The sequence below is a fragment of the Octopus bimaculoides genome, chromosome 6 (genome assembly GCF_001194135.2).
Source record: "Octopus bimaculoides isolate UCB-OBI-ISO-001 chromosome 6, ASM119413v2, whole genome shotgun sequence".
Classification (NCBI taxonomy): domain Eukaryota; kingdom Metazoa; phylum Mollusca; class Cephalopoda; order Octopoda; family Octopodidae; genus Octopus; species Octopus bimaculoides.
In genome coordinates, this window is record NC_068986.1 from 38,359,531 (window position 1) to 38,365,170 (window position 5,640).

General features: G+C 37.3%; 1 protein-coding gene and 1 long non-coding RNA gene across 6 annotated transcripts in view; one reads left to right on the forward strand and one right to left on the reverse strand.

Annotated features, from left to right (window-relative positions):
* The window catches only part of LOC106881835 (oxysterol-binding protein-related protein 8), a 135,528-nt gene that overhangs the window by 106,780 nt on the left and 23,108 nt on the right, over positions 1 to 5,640 (forward strand). The window lies entirely within an intron of this gene.
* Positions 1 to 5,640, reverse strand: part of LOC128248122 (uncharacterized) — a 124,008-nt gene that overhangs the window by 92,459 nt on the left and 25,909 nt on the right. The window lies entirely within an intron of this gene.

Here is a 5,640-nt window from a genome sequence, read left to right on the forward strand (position 1 = left end):
TCATCATCATTTAATGTCTGCTTTCCATGCTGGCATGAGTTGGATGGCTTCACTGGAATTGGTAAGCTGAAGAGCTACATCAGGGTCTGATTTTGGCTTGGCTTCTACAGCTGGATGCCTTTCCTAATGCCAACTACTCTGAGAATGTAGTGGGTGCCTTTAATGTGTCACCAGCATGGGTGAGGGTGCTGTAACATGTCAACTGGCACGGGTGCTGTAACGTGTCACAGGTGTGGTTGCTGTAACGTGTGACAGGCACAGGTGCTGTAATGTGTCACCAACCCCGGCCACCACTACGATTTCACTTGGCTTGATGAATCTGCTGAAGCACAGCAAATTGCTAAAAGTCATGATCACTTGTCATCACTTCTGTCAGGCCCTGCATGCTTAGTCATCACAAGCAAGCATAAATTGTAAATAGTGTGCTTTTGCTAATTGTTTTCGATGCTTGTGTAGTTACAAGCATCTATAGATACCATTTTGACTCAGTGGAACATCCAAGATGTGACAGCTGAAAGAAGAGATAGTTTGTCCAACAGCTGGCAGGTACTTATTTTCAACCTGAGTTCATGGGAACAATGTGAAATGGAGTTCGTTGATCAAAGCCAGCACACATCACTTGGCCCTAGAATCAAACCCATGACCTAATGATAGTGAGGTTAGCACCCTAACCACAAGGCTACACTGTATGTATACACACACACACATGCACACACACACATGGACATGTGGTAAAAAGTTTGCTTCCCAACCATGATTCTGGGTTCTGTACCACTGCTTAGCCCTGGGTCAACTAAAGCCTTACTAGTAGATTTGCTTGATGGAAACTGAAAGCCCATCATGTGTATATATATATATATATATATATATATATGTATGTATGTGTGTGTGTGTGTGTATATTTGTATGTACATGTACACAAACACACACATATATGCATGTGTGTGTGTGTGTGTATAGTCTTGTTCTGACATCACATGATGGTTGCAAATGAGCATGCAAGCAATGCTGTTTGCTTCCGGTATTCTGTGGAAAAGCATGTCTGGTTATAGGAAATGTTATCTCAGCCTGGAAACAAGTGAGGGTTGGTGTCAGGAAAGGCATCCAACTGTAGAAAAGCTGCCTCAACAAATTCCATTAAACCCATACAAACATGGAATGTGGACATTATATGATGAGGATGATACATTTATCTAATCTATCTATCTTTATATATATGTGTGTGTGTGTGTGTATCATTATCATCATTTAATGTCTGTTTTCCATGCTGACATGGGTTGGATGGTTTGACCAGAGCTGGTAAAGTCAGAGGCCGCACTTGGCTCCATTGTCTGATCTGGCATGGTTTCTACAGCCAGATGCCCTTCCTAACGTCAACCACTCTACAGAGTGTACAGGGCATGCTGGATGCTTTTTATGTGGTATATATACATGTGTATGTGTGTGTGTTTAGGTTTTCAGAGAATGTCATATGATGCATTGTGTTTGAAATGTGAGTTGATGCCATCATTAATGTAGAAATTATAACAGTTGAAATATGCACTGAATGACTGCTGCTTGTGAATTATCTGAGAATCAGAATGTGGGAGAGATTTTTTTTTTCACTAAAATGATGTGGCCTGAGATAATGTTCTTGTGTGGTTCTGTATTGAGATTTAAATTACTTGCTATTATTTGTCTTGGTCCTAATATACCAATGTTTTCCACTGGGGCTCAAAATACTGAGATGTTAAAAGAAATTTCATTTACTTTATATAAAATAAAAAAGGGAAAAAAATCCTGCATTGTTGATTGCTTCTGCTTGGCCTTGGTTTTTCTGCAAATATTTCTTCTCCAATAAAGTTTAGCAAATACATTCTTTACAGCAACATTGTGGCCTTCCTCACTTTTCTCTTTCTCTCTTTCATTATATATATTTATATATATAATGTACACATACATGCGCGCACATATACATACATACATATATAATTACATACATACATACATATATAATTACATACATACATATATAATTACATACATATGTATACACACATGCATGCACATGTATATACATGTGCTTAACCACCATTCACAAAGAAGTATGATCTGGTTTGTCCGGGTCATACTTGCTTATGCTGCAATTTTGCTAGTTTGAGGTGCCTATGTAATAGTCATGAACAGACACAGATGCTTTCTTGGCTCTACCACCCTTTGACTCAAAGGAATATTAAGAATGTGACAGCTGAAGAGAGGGAGAGAGAGAGAGCTGTAGGCTGGTGCTGATTTTCTCTGGAGTAGAGAGTAGACTGGAGCAATGTAAGATAAAGTGCCTTGCTCAAAGACATGACATATCCTTATGGTCCAGGAATTGAACCCCTGCCTTGTGATCTAAAGTCCAGTATTCTAACCATTAGGCCATGGTCCTTTCTTATATATAGACATAGCTGTGTGATTAATTTTGCTTCTTGACCACATGGCACATGGTTTCTTGTTCAGTCTCTGTGTGTAGCACCTGGGGCAAGTGTAGCCTTGTGAGTGGGTCTGCTAGGCAAAAACTGAATGTTTCAGTCATTTGACTGTGGCCATGCTGGGGCACTTCCTTGGAGAGTTTTTAGTTGAATGAATCAACCCCAATACTTTTTTCTTTTTTTAAGCCTGGCACTTATTCCATTGGTCTCTTTTGCCAAATTACTGGGACATAAGCAAACCAACACCAGTTGTCAAGTGGTGGTGGGAGACAAACACACACTGACATGCATGCACACACACGTGTGTGTGCTTCTTTCAGTTTCTGCCAACCAAAGCCATTCACAAGGCTTTGGTTGGCCTGAGCCTATTGTAGAAGACACTTACCCAAGGTGCCAAGCAGTGGGACTGAACATGGGACTGTGTGGTTGGAAAGCAAGTTTTTTACCACACAGCCATTATATATGTATATGTGTGTGTCCTTGTCCTTGACTTTGCAGATGGTTTTAAATAAGTGTTGTTCATTTACAGTTTTCCACAAAAAAAAACAAAAAAAACAAAAAGTCTGGTTGCAGGGAAATATTGCTTGCATGGAAACAGGTGAGAGTTGAGGAGAGGAAGAACATTTGGCTATAGAAAACCTGCCTCAATGAATTCCATCTGACTTGTGCAAATACGGAAAAGTAGACTTTAAAATGATGATGATATTAGTGTATGTATGTGTGTGCATGTGTGCCTTGGTACAAATGCTTCACATGGCAAAGCACTGAGCTACAAGCAGTGTAGTCTGTTGTAATTTCCCCGTCAACTAATCATCCACTGGTTCTGTGCTTTCATAGATGCATGTAATGAGATCTGTTTCTTGAATAACCTGTAAGGGTTAATGACAGGAAATGTATCCAGCTGTAATGCAATATGCTTCAATATTATATATTTGTATAACCAATGCTAGCATGGAAAAATAGATGTAAAAAAAAGAGCAAATGAATGTGTGTGTGTGTTTCATATATATATATATATATATATATATATATATATATATATACACACACACACACCTTATTTTTGTAATTTAATGCTGTAAGATTGAATTGATGTAATTCTTTCTAGAATCTATATATCAAGGTAGCTTGTTATTCGTCAAGCAGCAGTTTGATCCTATTCAGGTTTTTAGCACAGGTTTTATGAGACTGTTGAATCATTTGTTAGGTATTCATTCAGGAGATCAGTGTAGCTATTAGGTTTAGAGATGTAATAGGTTATTTTCATTGTTTGTATTATGACTAAGTCTTTTTTTTTTTTCTGTGCACTTCGAAATGAGTTTTAGAGTCTTTCTCTCTGTAATAATTGTAACATAAATTACTTGTAATATATATTTAAAAAATGGCTGCAGTCAATATGACTGAAACAAGTAAAGGATAAAAGATAAAAAAATATACAAATTCCTTATTTGGAATCTCATTCAATTTTGCCTCCATTTAGCATATTCTGTAACAGTTACGAAATATCTAATATAATAGTTTTCATTACTTTTTTTAAAAAAAAAGAGCTTTTATGGCTGTGGTGGAGGTAGTGGCAACATCAGTTCTCTAACTTAAACAGTTTTAATATTCTTTCATTCTTTTACTTGTTTCACTCATTTTGATTGTGGCCATGCTGGAGCCTTTTAATCAAAGAAACTGGCCCCTGGATTTATTCCTCGTAAGCCTGGTACTTATTCTATAAGTTACAGGGATGTAAACGCATCAACATTGGTTGTCAAGTGATGGTGGGAGACAAACACAGGCACAAACACACAGATACATATCATCATCATCGTTTAACGTCCGCTTTCCATGCTGGCATGGGTTGGATGGTTTGACTGAGGACTGGCGAGTCAAATGGCTGCACCAGGCTCCAATCTGATCTGGTAGAGTTTCTGCAGCTGGATGCCCTTCCTAACACTGTCTATCGAAAACCCTCATCGTCATAACTAATGGAATGCCAGTATTTCCCCACCACCACCACCAATTCTTTGTGTTCTTTTTCTAAATTTTGTTATGGTTTAGTCAAAGGAGAGGCTGAGGTGAAAGCAGTGTGGGATAAATAAATTGGTAATACGTTGAATCTACTACCTCAGGACAGACATATGCCATCTGTCTGATGAGCTACCAAAACCTAATTTCACTCACAGCTGGCCTCAGACTACAGAAGACATTTTGTCTATAGTGCTCTTTAATGTGATTGACCTAGATCCATATGGTCATGAAGCAAACTTACTATATAACCTCTCGATCACCATTATCTATCTCTTTGGAGCTCCTACTGATCAGACATTAAATGATGATGATGGTCAACCCTGTTGCAATTTTGACAAGAATCTTCCACCAATATTTTTTGTGTATAAATGTATTTCACTCAACTTCTAAAGTATTTTTCTTTAATATTTGTCCCAGAGTGACCCACTCCATCAAATAGGAAAATTGTTTCTGTAATGCCATGCCACGTAGGACTATAGTACGTTGATGGCATTTTTTCGTATCTGCTGATTAAACAGAGAATGTCTTCTAACAATAATATAGCATAATTGACATTTTCAAGCACATCTTAAAGAATTAAGGGCTTTACAGTCTTTCTGATGTACTGGTATTTATTAGCTATGTCTTGCTCTTGGATTACAAAACCACATAACCTTGAAAATGTGACATGATGTGACAGTCACAAAACCAATGAGACCACACTTCCTGTCAGTGCTGACATTCTTAAGTTTCCTTGCGTAACCTTTCACTTGTGTGTATGTGGGTGGTGTATATATGTAGTGTGTGTGTATGTAATGTATATATGTAGTGTGTGTGTGTAATGTATATATATTTGGTGTGTGTATGTGTAATGTATCAGATCATCCTATAAGTTCTGTCCGATTTTACCTTTTTTAAAATTGAATGAAATTTAATAGTATTTTAGAATGTCTAATGGAATTTAAAATTATTTTTATGCATTTGTGTACATTTAAACTAATTAAATATTATTTTACAGAATAATAGAATTAAAATTTCTTTAATTTCTAACATGGAAGTATCCAAAGAGCATATGAGGCACATAATGCTTTATGAGTACAAAAAAGGAAACTCTGCAGCCGAAGCGACTCGAAACATGCACTCAGTTTATGGGAAAGAATGCTTGAATGAAAGAACTTGCAGAAGATGGTTT